General features: G+C 41.4%; 1 non-coding gene across 1 annotated transcript; it reads left to right on the top strand.

The window, feature by feature from the left end:
* The first annotated feature begins 520 nt into the window (after positions 1-520).
* trnap-agg (transfer RNA proline (anticodon AGG)) lies at positions 521-592 on the top strand. Its single transcript has one exon. It is a non-coding gene; the product is annotated as a tRNA-Pro (tRNA).
* Positions 593-19,663: the final 19,071 nt, after the last annotated feature.

The following is a 19,663-nucleotide window of genomic DNA, read 5'->3' as shown; positions in this document are numbered from 1 at the left end:
TTGACAAGAGACAGTGTGAACACAGACCGGACCAAAACTTAATTGTTGACTTTCAGATGTGAAAGCGACCTTAGAGTTTTCATGTTGCACCTTGTATTTTGTTTCTCGTGTCTGTCTCTTTCCTGTTTCTTTTTTGGGGAGATGGAAGATGTTTTAACACATGGAGAGAAAAAAAGAACACCAAAAGAAATGCCACAGGACGATGACCCGGGACCAGGGACCATATATCCCGGAGTTCCGCCCTGAGGGAGTGACCAGACAGCAGGAGGCGTGATCGTCCTGTCAGATTTGGCAGCATACGTTACATTAGCTGATAAGACATGTCACATAAACATTGAGTGACATTTCTGAAGACGGTGGGAAATGTTTGCAGCAGTAATGGCTTGTAACTAAAAGTGTGAACGATCAGTACACATTTAAAAGATGATAAGGTATGACAACTACTCTTGGTGTCTATGTGAAAAGTTTTTTTTTAGAGACGAAATTTGAAAATGTTACGGAATAAACTGCGCTGACAGGTGGTTCGTTGGTTTAGGGGTATGATTCTCGCTTAGGGTGCGAGAGGTCCCGGGTTCAAATCCCGGACGAGCCCTTTGGTTGGGAAGATCTTAGGAAGCTCACTGACAAATCCATCTGGTGAAACTTGTTAGTATCCTGTCTCTTCTAAGAGCTCAATGGTAGAACCTATTTAACATAATCTCTGACTCTAGTGTTTTTCATTGACTTATTTATACAAATTTGTCAGGGTGATCACACTCTCGGTACATCAGCTGATGACACACGTCACACCAACATTGAGTGACACTTCTGAACAAGATGGATGTACACCGTCGAAACATGTCAAAAATAATCACTTGTCTGCTATATAACCAAGCCAAACACAATTATTGCAATAATGAATCCTATCGAGCTAGCACTGGCAATGTTTGTACACAATTCACAATGTGTGGAGGGATTTCCTTGAGGCGTTGTTGAGATATTGCGTCCATAAGGTCAAAGGTCTTGTAACTGACCAGATGATGTTAACCACTCTGCTCCTTCCTGTACAGATATTTACCTCCACAAGGCAACAAGGCTTAAAAATAGCTCATACTCATTTTTTTTGTAGCATTTTATCCTGTCGGATCGTACACAGTGTCGTCTCTGCTACAGCATATCCAGTGTGACATCGAATCATAAATATTCACCACTGATTAAAAGATTAGAAAGTGTATCTCAGCAGTATGCTAAGGGCTAATCCTAAACCCTGAGGAGTAAACACAGTCGTGTTGAGCACAGATCAATAAAGTCCCGGGAGACAGACACACACAGGGAGAAGTGAGGTATAAACCTGGTGTATGGTTGGACTGTGAAGCCATACTTCCAACTCAGTCAGCCTTGAACTACTTTCAGTATATGTATCACTATCACTAATGGAGAACACAGCTAGAGCCGAAGCTAAATAAACTATCAGATCTAAATAACAAATAAAAACACATTAAGCAACTGGACATGAAATTATTTCATTTAAACACAAAACTCAAAACTGTTCACAATTTTTTGCTAATGATGACATGAAACCAATACGAACCAGGCCAGAGGTCACACAGAGGTTGAGGATGTCTGGAGGGAAGTATAGTCTGAGAGGTAGAGGAGAAAGAACGAGACGATGAGGAAGACCAAGACTGAGAACAGTCATTTCAAATGACATTTGAGTGGCTGCATTAGACCAAGTTGATGTTTATGGAATGACAATGAGATAAGCAGGACAAAGAGTACAAACGCTCTGGTGCAACTTAATCAGGGTGTTCAGAAAGGAGAACAGGCACTAGAATGACTGAATGAAACACTCCTTGGATTTGATTTTGCAGTTATGTTTACAGTGTGATGTGATTTTTTGTTTGTCTTTGTACTCTTTGGCTTTTTGCTGTTCTCTAGTTTTAGTAAATGCTGCATCCATTCATTCATTACTGTAAAAGTTATGAATGTTTCTTTAAACATATTTATTCTGTTTTATTGTGATTTTCATTTTTTCTATTTAAGGTTTCAAGAAAGGTGCAAAACATATAGTAAATACATTATATTGTATTGTATTATATTCCACTCTAGTCTGGGTATTACTGATGATGTCATGCAGGGATCTAAATGTAAAGTTGAGTTAGGTGTAGATTATGAACGTCCTATATCTCCATGTACAGTATGTTTATGTACAAGCAAATATAAAGACACAACACAGCACAAGACAAGAAAGACATGACACCACAATACAGCAACCCCAAAAAGTATAGAGATAAAGAGAGAACAAAAAAAGAGAAAAAGATAATATATATTTCCCTTAAATTCCCTTCCCTTTCCCCCACTTCATCCTTTCCCATCCCATCGCCCTCTCCCATTTATCTCTTTATTCATTTATGTTTAATTTCTAGTCTTATTGTCTTCATTTATTTATGGGAAACCTCCAGACCCAATGAGAGGGGGTCTGCCCGTCAGAGATGTTATTTAATTTATTATAATATTTTGTTTTCAATTTTTTTCTGTTTGTTTTTGAGTGAGAAGATTTTCCTAAGTTAGTGACCCCACCAAACAGATTTCACACCTCAGTCTCTGTCAGAGAAATTCCTCCTCTTCACTTTCTCCTCACTCACTTGTTGCCGTGACTTATCCTAACGAACCACTAATAAACAGGGTTATTTATATACATCACTGTTCATGAGGTGCTTTGAGTTGTCTATTTATGGTTGAAAGTGGACGTTTTTGGGGGAGGTAGGATTATGAGGTGGAGCCACATCTGCACATTTTCACTGATTGTGAGTCATAAAAGAAGCATTGCCTGCAAGTTTTTATAAACTCCTTTGTTGCAGAGTACATTTACAGTATGAGTCCTAGACACGGTTAAATCAATGAGGCCCCCGGTCTGTGGTTCCCCGGTGGTGGAACAAGTTACAATGCTCTCAGAGCAGACACATCCCTCTCTATCTCTATCTTAAGAAGCTCTCGGAGACTCATTGAGTGCACTTCCTCTGCTAACACCTCTCACACCATAACATCTCCATGATTTAATAATCACTACTTACCTCAAGGCCTCCTACTGCAGCCAAGCTTCAGTGATGTTCCTCATTTGTAAGTTGCTTTGGATAAAAGCATCTGCTGCGTGAGTAAATGTGAGTGTAATGAGGTTTTAAAAGGATTTTATCAACACAAATATTACACTCATACAACCCATACAGGATCATGATAATCCCACAGTTTATATGAAAATAATTAACTCATTGATTACATCTAGAGATGTAAATCGTCTACTGAGGGCATGTAGTTGCCTGATGCTTGATGTTCATAAGACATGTTTAACGAGTGGGAAGACGTGCTCTATACTGTGATAATAATGTTCATTGGATTTTTCATTGTGTTAACAGCAACAGCTCCTGAAGTCCAGAGGGTGCTACTGTGTTCCCGCTGGCCATCAGCATTCTCAACTCAAACAAGTGACCAACCCAGAGACATCCATGGAACTGCTCTACGAATAGCATTTAAATTTTAAAACTTTGAAAATTCCTACCAAACCAAACGTACATGCTACAGTTTTGCAACTTTCACCAAAATGTAGCCCCAATACTTTAGAAACCTTTGTCTACTTGAACTTGGTGCAAATGATGAAGTCCATCACTCTGTATTGTTTCAAAAACTGTAAAAACATATTAAACCTTTCTTTTCCCACAATTTTTGCTCATTAGACACCAAGTTTGCTACACTGATCTTCAGACTGTCCTGCACAGAAATACCACCCAGCTCTTTGATATTTGAAAAATTGAGCCTACAGTGCTTGAAAACATTTGACTGTAAACATATACCATCCAGTTCTTGCTAAATACATTTTCAATCTTCCTGACAATATATTGGCATCATGGTTGATGAAGTTTGGCAAATATCAGAATTTTATCTCAAAAACTTTTGGCAACATTTTGAATTCTGCTGTCATGGGAACAACTGCAGTCAATCTAAGAGTGGCATTTTTTAAAATTCGCACTTACACTTATTCACACTTATCATTAAAAATAAATCACCAACATTTCCATGTTGTCTAGATGCAATTTATGTATTGTCAGATTTTTGTCTTGTCTTGATAACATACATTTTGTGGAGCCACTCACCAGGTCTCACTTCCAGTCAATTAGCTCAGTGAGTTAGAGGATGGTTCTTGGTGTCAGAGGTTGTGAGTTTAAACCCCAGCTGGAGCCAAATTGACATTGTGATGCTGATGTTCTTGTTGTTTTCCTATTTTGTCTCTTGCCTGGCCCCGACCACTGCTGCAACGCAGCTTTAATTTCCCACTCCACACTGTTATTTTAACTTATTTTAACCAGATGTACTGTTTTTTAGATTCTGTTACCAGTGTAATTTGTGCTGTTTTGTTTTGTTGGATGAACCGATTTCCAGCTGATTGTCCACCCAAGGTGGACAATAAAGATTAAATCTTTATTACCTATTCTATTCTATTCATGTGAAATGCAACTGAAACATTAACCTGTTAAACCCTAGCCATATTTTAAGAAAAAACGCCTAAAAATACATACCCAAAGTAAATGAAGAATTGTTACACACTTATATGGTTCACATGCATTTCCTTGGTGTCTGGGAACATCTAGGGACCTCAGGGAATGTATTCCCAGTGTCAAAAATTTTGTGTCTGTTACTATACTTGAGTAAATTGGAATAAATCAAAGGAGAAATGTGAAATTTCTATCCTCGCCTATTTTTTTTCCCTATTTGTAAGATGATAACACTATGATAACAATAACCCCATGCACACAGGTGCTACTGATCACCTTCAGCAAATTATTGACTACAAATGTAACAAATTTGATGGAATTTGAGCAAAGGGCAAAGCCTCCACAAAGGTTTTAGTAAGGATAGGACCAGGCGGACATTCATTTGGCACTATTTGGCACAGTTTGGCACCAGAGTGTGCCAAATAGATTATTTTCCACTTCCAAAGGAAACTGGCTCAAAAATACAACTTATGTCCATTACAGGAGTCTACTGCCATTTACTGGAGCTTTTGGATATGAAATTTACCTTGTGGCCCATCAACTACTACCATTGTGCACAGTATATGGACCCTGAGTCTGGCAAATAAAGATAATGACGATGATGATGAATAAAAACAAACAAACTCAACTGTATCAATTTGTCACCAAATGGAATAATTTTATTATAACATGTAATAAGTAAAACTTGTAAAAGTACTGTATTTTGACTATGAAACTAGGAAAACTTGACTGTAACTATATGAAAACTATAAAACTGTAACTTTGAAACTATGAAACCTTGGCTGTAAACTGAAACTGACTATGCGACTATGACTATAAAACTTTAATGAATCCTGTAAACTATGTACAAATATAAATATATAAAATATCACTAGTCAAAAACAAATACATAAAAGAATATCACTAATCATAATAAATAAAGAATAAGAATATATAAAAGAATCTCACTAATAATAAATAATAAGAATACATAAAAGAATATCACTTATAATAAATAATAAGAATATATAAAAGAATATCAATAATCATAATAAATTAATTCACTGTGTAATGTATAATAAAAACATAATCAAGGGGAAAGTGAAAGAAAGCACACACAAAAAAACAAAAACAAAAAAAACAATAAGGTATGCACTAGGCTAGTTGAGTGCTGTGATTTCAAAGTTCGCTACATCCTCAGATGGTACTCTTTGTAGCAGTTCCGGCTTGAGGTGAAACACAGAGCAACATTGCACTTGCTGCAGTACACTGGTGTCTTCGCCTTTCTCCCCTGCTCCTTGCACACAACACAGACCCTCCGCTGGTCAGTGGCAGTTTGTCCAAAATACATTGGCATACAGGTATTGCTGAGAGTGGGCTGGGGGGCAGCAGCAGCAACTGCAGCTTGGGCCTCATGGACCATCTCCTTCATGAGGACCTCCCTGAATCTTTTGTGGCTCATGGGAGTCTCTCCTTTCCCGATGGCCAAGTGCTTGAAGAGGATGTAGGAGTTGACGACAGCAATATCTACAAAATGGTAGAAGAACGTCTTGTACCATCTCATCGTCTTCCCTCGAACGGAGTAATATTGAATCAGGGCATCTGACAGATCCACCCCTCCCATGTACTTATTGTAATCCTTGACCGCATCAGGAACAGGAATGTTTTTATTGTGCCACTGTCCATCGTCCTTTACTCTCCTGCGTGTGGAGTCTCCACTGTATGCCTTGTGGAAACTGCTGCACACTGTCACCTCCTTTGTGTCCTTCCACTTCGCAAAGAGCAGGTTGTCCTTCCGCAGCCACCTCATGTCTCCCCTCTCAGCCTTCTTTGTTAAATCATTAGGTTTTGTTTTGGGAAAGCCAATGCGGGTTTGGCGGATGGTTCCACAAGCTGCTGTACAATTCTTGGCAAGATGTTGAAAAAGTGCTGGACTGGAATAAAAATTGTCAACATACAGGTGGTAACCTTTTCCCAGCAGTGCAAAGTTCATTAGGTCCATGACTGATGTGAAACTGAGACCCTCCTCCTGAACATCGGCAGTTTTTCCTTGGTAAACAAAGAAATTCCATGTATATCCAGAACAGGAATCAGCCAACACAAACAGTTTATATCCAAACTTGGTTGGCTTGTCTCTCATGTACTGCCTGAAGCCGATTCTAGCCTTACTTGCCACCATTCGCTCGTCAATACTTATTTCCCTGCATGGCTGGAAGAGTGAGTTGCAAGCAGTGACAATCTGGCTGTAGAGGGGTTTGATCTTGAAAAGCCGGTCGTACTCAGATGTTCCCTTCTTTTTCTGGTTCTCTTCGTCATCTTTGATGTTACACAGATGAAGGGACCAAAAAATGGCTTCAAATGTATCTCTGGTCATGCAGCTCCGTGGAAAGGTGAAGTTGTAGGGCCACTCTCTTCTCCACATGTCTGCCCTTGAATGCACATGGACCATCCCAGAATAAAGTATTATGGCCAAAAATATGAAAAAATTCTCAACTGAGAGGGGAGACCATTTGAAACGCATACCTGAGGCTTTTCTTCTGGCTGCATTGTCATTTGTGTTATTGACAATGGTGTGAATGGTGCTGTAGCTGAAGAAAAGCTTGAACAAGCTCAGTGGTGACCATGCCACTGTCTTGTCAATTCTGGGCCCTGGTGGATGCTTTGGCTCAAATTTTGGCAGCAGTGGTTCCACATCTGGCTCTTCTGGATTACACCACCGCTCTTTGTCATCACCACCATCCCCACATCCAGAGGTAGCCTGCTTTGGCTGTTTACTGACAGGCCCACGTCGTCTCTGCTGACCCCTCTTTGACTGTGATGGAGCTGGGGCAGGGGAGCGTGACCTTGCACTGGAAGAGGCAAAACTGGAGCGCGTCTTCCTCGTCTTCCTTGCTGGTGGCACGAAGTCCTCATCTTCATCATCATCATCATCATCATCATCATCATCCTCACTGGAAAGAGGAGACATAGCCTCAGGGCTGGGGGGCTGGGGGGCTGCAGTGCCGTTGGTGCCAGATGGTCCTGGGGTCTCATCCACATCATTCTCTTGGCTTTGAAAATGGAGACAAATGATAAGAATCATTTCACAGAACAATACATCTGTCCAATTCATAATAACGTGTTGAGCCAAAAGAGACTAATCTTGAGCAACCACGTACAAATAGTGTTTGAATTACACAGCAGAAATAATTAATACAGTATGTATGTATCTCTCTCTCTTTATATATATATATATATATATATATATATATATATATATATATATATATATATATATATATCTCACACACACACACACACATACATACTGTATATAAAATAGTCCCACAGGTCAAACATACAAGCAGGTGACTATCCAGTTGGTGAAATGAAATATAAAACTATATTAAAAAAAAATACAAATGAATACAATAAATATAGCTAATAGTAATAATATATATTACTAATAATAATGTAGCTAATACAGCTACACCATAGCTCTGCAGCACTACAGCCCGCCAGCCCCCCAGCCTGACCCTGCAGCCTGCCCTCCAACTACAGCTGTAGCTAGCTAACTTACAGCTAGTAACTACAGCTGTAGCTAACTACAGCTAGTAACTATAGCTGTAGTTGTAGCTGTAGCTATCAAATGCCTGCACGTATGAGACCAATGGCAGGTTGAAAAGGTTTTCGGGCTATGTGATAATAGTAAAAAACTCACTGACATAAAATAAGTAAGTAAAATATCTGATTTTGTGGAAAAACATGCCAACAAAACGCAAGTATGACAGAAAATGCCAACGTATGGTCGCCATTTTGTGCCTCTTCCCTTTACACAGATCAGCTGTTGATATTGTTTGAAAAGGTGAAATAAAAACAAAAATCGCTACAGTCGCTATAAAATTGCCAAAAATGTACAGCCAATGTGTTCAAAATGTGAAAAGAAACACAATAACTTACTCATAAACTGGATCCATAAAATCCGTGTCATCCTCTTCATCGCTGCTGTCAGATGAGTCCGTGAACTCCACATCACTTCTCCTCTGAATCTCTTCTAAGGCCTCCAGTACCGAGTACCTCTGTTTCTCAGACATTTTAAAACTTAATTACTACTGATAGTAGTCTGATAAAAATAAAAAGGGTGAAAAAAACCAGTGGAATCGCGCTCGCGCGTCGTGCGTAAAGGGGTGTTCACACCAAACGCGATGCTGCGTTGTTGCGCGTCGAGATTACATGTAAAGTCAATGCACAGACGCGATTAGATGCGAAATCGCGCCGGGCGACGCGATACGCGCGTCACACGCGACGCGATGGACGCGATGCCGCGAAAATCGCGCCAACGCCCGAGTTGAAAATATTGAACTTTTGACGCGACATCGCGTGACGCCGTGACGCGACAGCCTATCAGCGTTGAGATTCTGACACAACAATACACTGCTACCGACTGCTACTCACCGGAGACAGATGGATAATACATCCATGATGGACAGGCACTCTGCAGCTGAAATGAAGAGCCTGTAACTTTAGTTGGTGTCCTGCCTGGAGATCCTGGCAACAACCCTAGCTGCTAGCAAGTCCTCAAACTCAGCAACAGTCAGCTGAAGTACCGTACAACGGCCGCGATACGAGCAGGGCTGAGCGGAGTTTTTTTTACCTGCTACACCAGGACCAGGACGTCAAGGATCAGCTTCACCTCGTCCATTGTCAAGCCTACGGTAAAATGAGTGCACTTTCTGTGTCTCAACACATTTTTACATCCGTCCTGTTAGCTGGATTGACAGTAGAGGGGAGGGGAGGGGGGACGCGATGATGCGAACGGTCACGCGTCAAAACACGAGCGATAGCGCGACGGATTCTCATTTGTCGCGCGAAAAAATCGCGTTCATCGCGGTTGGTGTGAACACAGCTTAACAATTCTCTCTCTCGCTCAGGTGTCCGTCAGCTTTTTTTTTTTTTCGGCGTCTGTATGCTTGCGCATCGAAAAAAACCGAGTTGACCCGAAGGTCACATCGGAGTATGAGATCTCGTTGGAAAGCTCGCGATACGTACTATATCGCTGCAGTGTCATTGACTCTGCAACACCAACACACGACCAGTAGGTGGAAGTAAAGGACCGTGTATAAAGTAGAGCAGTGAGGATGCTGTGTGTCTGCTGTGTATGCAATATAGGCTGTCATGGCGTCTGTTTTGATCGGAGAACTATACAAATAGACTCAAAATGACCACGAAAGGTTAAGGAAACAATATTAGTCGCTTTTGGTGACACTTGCTTTGTTATTTGATGGAATATTGAGACATAAACACAGAATTTCACTTTTTGACGATAAAATGCAAACTTTTGCAGCGCCATTGCTACGGGGCTGACATTAGCTGGTTTGGTCGGACTATGTTTTGCTTGGTATCAACAGAAAGATTAACTTCTCTAGTTTAATTATGACACCTAACATGACTGAGTCGAGCGAGCGGATATAGTGTACTGCTGCATTTAATTTCGACTGTGCCTTATATTCACGCAGCTGTTATTTTTTGAATTAAATGTTTAAATTATTGCCAAACAAACTGTGTTTGAGAAAAATACACTCGGACTGTTGTTTTGATAGCGTTGAAGCCTCGTCTTTTGAAAACATAAAAAAAAAAAAAAACACCACAGCGTGTTATTAACATTTTATAGGCAGTAATCACTGTAGCGCTCTACTGAACCCGGTACCGGGTTCGGCGGGCCTAACGGGTTAAGGACTATATTTCTTATTAAATTGAGTTTTTAAAGCAGAACTATGCAGGATTTGGGCTGTAATTATTATGCGTCAGAGACACTGTGATGGTTGAGTGACCTATTATGAGGTGAATGGGGTCTAGGCCAATGCGCCCACTGGCTGAAAACCGCACTTGCAAGATCAGGCGTCCATCTCGGTGTTACAAATCTCATCAATGGATAGAACTATCGCGAGAAACTGCCTTACGGTAGTACGAGATGAGAACGCAGATGACGTCATGCATGTCATGAACATAGATACTATATATAGGCCTACGTATATATATCTATGTGTCATGAATCGTGATTGGTTTGAGTGCGGAAAGTCGGAGGAAACCATGGAAACATGAAATGTTTGGACTGATGAAGTTCGGCTTGTGGCTAACATGGACACAAACACCATGGATCTTTTATAAGATAATGTAATAGGCCTACATCATGACACACACACACACGCCTTCGCGTTTTGGAACCTTTATTTGTCTGTGTCTTTGTGTCTTTGGCTGTGTTCGAAATCACCCACTCACTCACTCACTCCCTATCCACTACATCATGTATATGATATAGTGGACTACATCATGTACACGATGTAGGGAACGACGGGAGGAGAATTCGGACACTAGACGGTAATTTTCTGGACGTGATTGCGTCAGCTGATGCGCCAGGTGTTGCTGTGACGGAAGCAGACGCGCCGAGAATCATGTAAACAAACCATGGATGTATGAAACAAACCGGACACATAAAAATAAAAACCAGACACTTGCGGGAACATTTGAGGACGTGATTATGTGTGGTTGTGTTACTCGGACAATAAACTGTTGAAATATCGGAAGTTTGGTTTGGTAAACTACTGTTGTGTCCCGACCGTGAGCCGTTAGCGGCTCTGTGGCTATGCTCTGTGGCTATTAGCTTAGCTCGTCAGATCGTATTTACTACATATTCTACTACAGTTTCTTAATTAGATTGATTTAATGCTGCCTGTTAATGTTCGGATGCTGCTGCCAAACTCCTGCTCCTCGGGCGAGGCAAACGGAGCGAAGGCAAATACGTCTGAGGAGTTTTTTTGGTAAATTGCCTAAATAAATCGTAGCTAACATGCTAATTAGCTTCCTCTTCTTCTCTGGCAAAACACGACCGCATTGCATTGTGGGATACGGGAGTAGAAAGTAGTGTACATCGCTTGTTCACTCAATTTCGCGGTGCATTGTGGGTGTTTTGTCATCCACTACATAGTGGATGAAATTAAGTGTTAGCGTTAGCTCCATGTTAGCAGGGCTTAGCAAACACCGCCCTCTACCTTCAGCAGTAAACATAAGCACATGTAGGGGGTGGAGGAGGTGTTTTTTTTTTTTTTTACCACAGTGACATGTGCCTCCCAGACCTGTGGGGGAGCTCCGGAGAGGGAAAAAAAAAGAGAAACCAACGAAGGATTTCCAGCCGACTTGCATAGTTCTGCTTTAAAGAGAAAGCTTGCAGTTTAGCAAATTCTAATGTAACAAGGATGTCGACCTTTTCTTGACTTTATCTTGACCTTCATCTTGACATTGTTGGCTACACAGGTACAACACAGGCTATTAAACATGGTCATACTGACCTTTACTGGCTCTCATCCTGTGCATTGTGTATCCGTTTTGGCCCAATATCTCTATGACTTCCATCTGTAGAGGACAATTCTGCCCTTTCTGCACATCCAAACATACAGGACTTACTTTATGCACCATCATGGAGAGTAGTGGTACAAGAGGCCTTAGACTTGTAACTGACGCTTACTAATAACCTAAGTGTGATCCTACATCATTGCCTCACAATAATCACATCTTAGCTGCACTCTAGTTGCCATGGTTACTGCACAAAGTGAGAGTTGTAAAAAAAAAAAAAAAAGAAGAAGAAGAAAGAAATGCCTGCGTTGGAGCTAATCTGGTGTTTGATGTGTGCAATTGAGGTTTTGAGTGTGTGCATGCATTGTTTCCTAGAACCCCCCTGTGTATTATCATGGAAGTTAGTTACAATAACAATAAAGACCATACATTCACACAGAATGGCTGCGTCTAATGTGACTCAACCAGAGTTAATATACCATCATGAAAAATGAACTGGTAAGTGGCAGAAATGTCATCGTTTGTGTAACATTATGTCGTGTTGTGGAAGATACTGACAAACACATGATGCAGCTGTTCCTGTCAGAGACGATGGTGTTTTGCACAGTCCTCGTAAAACACACTGCTGTCAGTCGTCTCTCCTCTATAATTAAGACTTTAATCGTTATAGCTGTCAGTCATCCTCACTCCAGACTCTTAACATCTGTTTCATTACACTTGCTGTTTGTAGTCAGGGCCACTATAGCTGGAAATAGCTCATGAATATTTCTCAATGTAGTTGTAGTTGCGACGTGAGGAAGGAGGAGGTGGGGGGTCGCGATGTTTGCGAGTGCGACTGTGCTTTGTGTGTCAGTGTTTGTGCCACATTATTCATGGGGCTGAGTCATAGGTCATTAAGATGCTTGGCTGGCTTTTATGCTGACGGCTTCATAAATGGATGAGAAACGCATGTCCCCAGCAACGTGTAGTAACGTGTGATGTGACATGACATGACATGACACACACATGCTCTCTGTGTGTCGCACACACACACACACACACACACACAGCAGACATACAAGAAAAGAAACAGCAGAACAAGAAAGAAGACACAAACAGCCAACTACCTTTACCTACCTTTCCAGTAACAAAGGCCAAAACTATTTTAAAGGGATAGTTCACCTAAAATTCAAATTTCACTCATTATCTACTCACCCTCATGTGGACTAAGGGCTGGGAGAAGTTTCAGAGTCCTCCGTGGCTTCTCTGAGTTACACTGGGGTCCACACAGCAGTATTTGTCCATATAATGGTTGTGAATGGTGCTCACTTTTCTTCGTCCAAAAAGACACACCAAAAAACAATCAAATACCTCCATACTGCTCGTCTGTAATGTCCCTCTTGTATTGAAGCCCCAACATGAGAAATTGTTCAGAAAAAAATTAAATAAGTCTATATTTTAAGCTTGTTTGTAGCGGAAGCTCCCAGTGTCTCAATTCACTGCTCTTCCTGCGTCAGTAGAAATCTCGCGTGATTTGCACTGCATTTGTCTTTTTGGACGAAGAAAAGTGAGCACCATTCACAACCATCATATGGACAAATACTGTTGCGTGGACCCCCCTGTAACTCAGAGAAGGCACGGAGGACTCTGAAAATTCTCCCAGCTCTTAGTCGACATGAAGGTGAGTAGCTAATGAGTGAAATTTGAATTTTGGATGAACTATCCCTTTAAGAATCATAAAATCACATGCACACAGTGAGTTGGAGTCAAGTTATTATGTATGATCACAATATGAGCATCATGTTGTATGTGATGTCCACTGGAAACATCAACTGACCCAGACTGGACCAGACCTGTTCAGAGGTGTCAGTGTCTCTGCCTGTCAGTTAGATGCTCTGTTCAGGTTCGAGGCTTCAGTCATCCAGCTCTATTGAAATGTCACCAGCTATGTTTCTATTTACTTGTCATTCAAATGTTTTGAAGAGCTCAAAAAATATGAATGTGAATAAGGCCGGTGAAAATGTGTTTCATTCTAAGAGCTTTAAATGTAATAAAAAAATCAGTGTGTTTTGCGATGAAATTAGTGTATCGAATAGATTTCTTGCATTTTAAGGTGTTTCCATTCGTTTTTGCACTGAATCACACAACTGGATTGCCTGGAAACCACGGAGCAATACGAATGCCGGCCAAATTAAAAAAGAGCTATGCAAGATTTGCACCTTAATTAAACAGCTTGTAATTGTGATGGTTAAATGACTTGTTACGGGGAGAATGGAGGCTCTCTGCCTTCAGGGTCTTCCCTATGTTCTCCTAGATTTTTAGAAAAAGGATTCTATGTTCCCCGCTTTTCATATTTTTGTCTATTTTTGAGCGAGAAGTGTAATTGTCCCATTGGCTGGGTTCAGTCAATGAAGAAAGGAGTTGGTTAAAGGGATAGCTCAACACTCACACAAATTGGGCCATTTGCTATTATCCCTATCAGTAGGTTTGTTACCTTTATTTGTCGATGTGACCTGCACATTCACCACACTATGAGATAATAACGTTACGTTACGAGAGTTGTTTTAGAGGTAAATTCATGCAAAACTGTTGATGCGTGTTGCCTTCAGGGGCAGTTTTTCAGCAAGCAGTCTCTGAATTTCCCTCTAAAACAACTCTGTCTTGTAACGTTCCATTATTATCTCATAACGTGGTGAATGTGCAGGTCACAACTTGTCCACGGCAGTGTTTTGGAGTTGTTGGATTGTGTATTTGATGAGGTTGATGAGGGAAACCAAGAAGATCTCACACATACATCACACACAGTCTCTGTCTTCTCCATATAAATTCAGTTGTGTAAATCTCACACTGCTCCACATTGTTCTCCGCTCCATTTGATGAACATGAGTGACAAGTGCAGAAATTAAGATACAAGAGGAAGAGAGACTGAAACCAGAAGAGAGACGAAGGCCACGGGAAGGAAAGAAAAGCGAACAAATAAAGGGAAGAAAACAGCAATGAATGATGAGTGCACAGCAGACAGAGAGAAAAACCTGACAGAGGAAGACCCACTACAGAGGTACGACACAATGACAGGGGGATGAGAGGAGAAGAAAGAGATGCAAGTCTGAGAAGAGAGCAGTGAAAACGACTGCAGAAAGGCGAAAGAGATGGTTGAAGGCTTATGTCTTTTGTGGCTGGTCGGATGGCCCTGCAGGCAGAGGGGTGATGGGCACATGAATCAGAGGCTGTCTGCCGGAAAAATGGCAAAAAAAAAAATAAAAATGGGGCTGTTGATTGTCTCTCACAAAGCTGCACTCTGCCACAAGAGAGAGATGCTCAAAGACAGATGGAACGAAAAGCAACACAGACAACCCAGGAGAGGAGGGGATGGGAGGGGATGGGAGGGGAGGGGAGGGGAGGGGAGAGGAGAGGAGAGGAGAGGAGAGGAGAGGAGAGGAGAAGAGAAGAGAAGAGAAGAGAAGAGAAGAGAAGAGAAGAGAAGAGAAGAGAAGAGAGGAGAAGAGAAGAGAGGAGGAGAGGAGAGGAGGAGAGGAGAGGAGAGACGATTATTTAATTCTTTATTGGTCAAAATTATCAATTAAAAGACATATAAAGAAAACAGAGTATTATTGTTCATGTTGTGTAGCAACCTCCCCCAATATGCAAAGCAAGAACAAGTGCAAACACAAAGAATTCATATTTCAGAAGATAACAACCAGACATTGATACAGTACATGGAACATCTCAACATCCCTAAACAGAGGCAAACGACAAAGACGTTTAAAACCAAGGTATTAAATAACTGTAAGACATGATGATAAAGTATCCCAATCACAAGTAGTAGCAATATGAAGTGCATGCCATGTGTCTATGTATGTAAGTATGTATAGATAGTCATTGATTTATATTACTTTATACTTGAGCACATCTTTGTTACGTGCAGCGGCTGTAGTCCGTCTGCCGTCTGCCCAATTTCACGTGAATGCAGCATGAAAAATACCATTGAGTTGCTTGCGATATACAACCGCAACGCTAGATGGGAGTAATTCCTACACAATGTACCTTTAAGTTTTTTCGACTGTAATCCTCATACAGGGTGCATGGGCAAAATAAGCTTGGGCCTCAGCCTACAGCTTTTCTGTGTTATTTTCAACTAGATGCTATTTTACTCATGTTTTGTTGACAAGGACAGAAATAAACTAAAGTACAACCTACTACCAATCATTTTAGAGTGTACAGAGCTGCTGCCATCAGAGCCCTGAACACCAGCGGAGCACAGACAGACATATTGCTCCTCTCGCTGACTCAGATGCTCGTTCTTTTTCCCATCAGGAAGTGAACCGAGGTGACATGCCTGCGCCATGTTACCGTGTACCTACCTGGTCCCAAAAACAAGCAGACTGTCATCCAAAACCTCTTCTAAACCGCTGAGCAACTGCTGCAGGACAGAGAACAAGCATGACTCAGTTTGGGACAGTCTGGAAGCTTGAGACGGATCATTACCTGATTATTTTTTTCTCTTTCAAGTTTAAAAAAAGACGCCACAGCCCTCCCACACACACACACACACAGCCCTGCGGGGAGAAGCAGTAAAGACAATAGATGGATAGATAATCAGATCTCTGTCGGTGATTCTTCAATACATGTTCTCTCTACCACCAAATGTGATTTCAACGCCCCAACAGGTGATACTGTGGACTTAAATAACCCCTTGTTATATGTTTGATTTGATTATAGGTCTTTGATGTAGATATATCCTATCTGACCTGGCAGCCCTTTATTTCCACAGGCTGTCTGCTATACATTTCTTCCAGGAAGTCTGCCCTCTCCATTTATAAGCTAAAGTACATCATTACATTCAACCCATTAGTGCTGATAAATGGCACGGTGCTGCAGTGGTTTAGTCCTGTTGCCTCACAGCAAGGTTCTGGGTTCAATCCCCCCCCCCCCCCCAACCTTTCAATATGGAGTTTGCATGTTCTTTCTGCGCCTGAGAGAAATGAAGGACAGGAGAAAGTAGATAAAAGGAGCAGAGGGAGGTAAGGGCGTAATAAAGAACAGGAAGGAGACAACGTCTTTGTGTGGCCATAAAGAGTTGTCATCTGTGCTGTACAGTGTAATGGAGAGAGATAAAAATTGATGGGATAAGAAGGAGAAAGAGGAGAAAGTGGTAGATGACACAGCTACAGCTTTCTTGTTTTTTTTTCCTTTCACCTGTTCTTTCTATACTTTTTTTTTGTCATACATTTTTTCACATCTTTACAGTGAATCCGACTCTGCTGCTCTCCGTCCAACATTGATCCTTTTGTGGTTTTTAATGGCTGGAGCAATTTATCCTTTCAAAATTTCACACCTTGAGTGTGGCAGTAAGAAATCAATGAGACGAGTCTGCCTGTTCAGACAGGAGGCGTGCGTTGGTAACAGCAGCATCACAAGGACACAACCACAGTCATGTATCTGAGGGAGGGGCAGAGAGCTGGTCGGACCTGGAGGGGAGACACAGGACACAGGAGAAGTACTTTGGGCACATCCTGGTTTGATTTATGTTATTGTTAAGTGTTGATGTTAGGGGTGACCCCCGATAGTCCACGATTCGTTGATTCTATTCTGAGAGGTCTGACTCGAAATCGTCGCACAATGTGTTTATGAAAAAAAGGTTGTACCATTTTGACTATGGGGGTTTTACATCAAATTCCTTAGTCTTCTAATAATCCGTGGTATACAGCCTATTCACTTTGGTCCAAATGCCACACCACTGGCAGAGTGTCATGTATCCATGATGACTGACGGGAAAAAGATACGTGGTACGTGGTGTTTATCTCATGCCAATTGAAGAATTTAATCCGTTTATTTGGGTGTTTTAGCTCTTTTCTCGAGTGGAGAAGATGCAAATGAATCATGAATCAATGAAGAGAAAAACAACACGATTTGATGATTTGTTGACCAAAGACAAAATCCGACAAATCAGATTTGACTGTTAAATGTATTGATCTGGGACACCCTTAGTTGATGTAAATTCATATTGTAGGCTATATTTAAAGTGAGGACGAATTAATGTTCAGAATTAACACAGATACCTATTTACTTATTCATGATGATACAATTATAAGAGCAGCAGCATTGATCTCTGGGTTGGTCATTCGATCCCCGGCTCCTCGGGGTCCTACAAGCCAATAAATCCCAGGCTGGTTGTGTCATGAAGGGCGTCTGGTGTAAAACCGCTCCCAGATCAATGCAGTCAGGGGATCGCAGATGTATGCAGGAGCTGGACCATTCAAGGCTTCTAAAAAAAAAAAAAAAAAAAAAAGAAGCAGGCAGCAAATTCTGAAGTCACTTCTAATTCTTTCCGGAAGCTGCTGAGGTGCTGCAAGGTTTGGTGTAACAGGGCTTTGGATGTTTTGCCTGCTGGAGTGATTTGTGGTAGTCGAGTGTGGAGGAGATAAGAGCATGAACTGAGTTGCTCTAGTCACCTGAGCATCAGGACACACGTGTCATTGGCTGAGGTACCAGGACTAGGGGAGGTATTGTAAATGCTGCTGCTGCTTTCGGAGCAGCTGATCTAACTTACTGCTTTATCATCAGCATTGTTTTACAGACTGTAATGGCTCTGAAACATCCCAAGGACAGATCATAGAACCTGTGGATTAAAAAGTTTGTACTGTATGATGTCATACAGAGACTGTGCAAATGTGTACATATGTTTCCATTGCAGGCACTTTTGAACTTTGAAACCTGAAACCTTGAAAAATTGCTTTTTTTTTTCTTAGATAGTCTGGAACAGATTAACATAACAAGGTAGTGATCAAACAATATACACTGAATACATGTTTATCGAGTAAAATGTGTTATTTATAAAATAAAATTGTTGTGACCTGCACATTCACCGCGCTATGAGATAATAACAGAACGTTACCAGACAGAGTTGTTTTAGAGGTAAATTCGTGCAAAACCACTGATGCGCGTTGCCTTCAGGGACAGTTTTTCAGCAAGCAGTCATTTTCCTCTAAAACAACTCTGTCTGGTAACGTTGTGTTATTATCTCATAGCGTGGTGAATGTGCAGGTCACAACTTGTCCACCAGAGCGTTGTGGAGTTGTTGGATTGTGTATTTGATGAGTTTGATGAGGGAAACCAAGAAATCCCATGAGCCTCCGTAGCGTAGCTCTGAGCAGCTTGCAGTTCTGCACCAACAATTATAACAAACCTACTGCTATGACAGGGATTATGGCAATGGGCCAATTTGCCAAAATGTTGAACTATCCCTTTAAGTGTTGTATTTACACTATATATGCTGTGATATGTACAGTTACTTACAAGAGAATGAATCTCAGTGTAGAACTTTTTAAATCTTTGGCATAAGAGAAGTAATTCATTATTCCTTCCTACAGTGTAGTGAGTGATACACATTGTTGTCTACAGCAGGAACTCCCACCACTACCTCTGCTTTAATCACAAATAAACTCATTTCCCCTTCAGCTCAGAATCACAGAGAACGTCTCTACCTCCTTCTGCATGTGACCGAGCAAAATGTCGAGATCACAACTTTTTCCCCGGCCCACAGCTGAGCTCCAGCTGTCACGTTCGATAAAAGCTGGGATGTTTGAGCCAAAGAGCTGCGGAGGTATATACCCGGCCGCGATTATACCGCACATCAGCTCCTTCTCACGATGAGCCTGTTCTTCCTCGCTTCTGGTTGATGGTGTTGATGGTTTTATTCCCCCCCCCCCTCCTGTCAGGGGAGCCGTCAGCCTGTCTGTCACTCGGCGCCTGACGCGTCTCCGAGTTCAAAACGCGTCAAATTGTCACCAAAGTCTGGAGAGAAACAATCAGGCTCCCTCACCACCACCCCCCGCCATACTCTTCTACAT

Source organism: Trachurus japonicus, chromosome 10 (assembly GCF_045865225.1).
Source record: "Trachurus japonicus isolate A0001 chromosome 10, Traja_1.0".
In the NCBI taxonomy this organism is placed as follows: domain Eukaryota; kingdom Metazoa; phylum Chordata; class Actinopteri; order Carangiformes; family Carangidae; genus Trachurus; species Trachurus japonicus.
The sequence above is the reverse complement of the archived record's forward strand: the minus strand, read 5'-3'. Positions and strand labels throughout refer to the sequence as shown.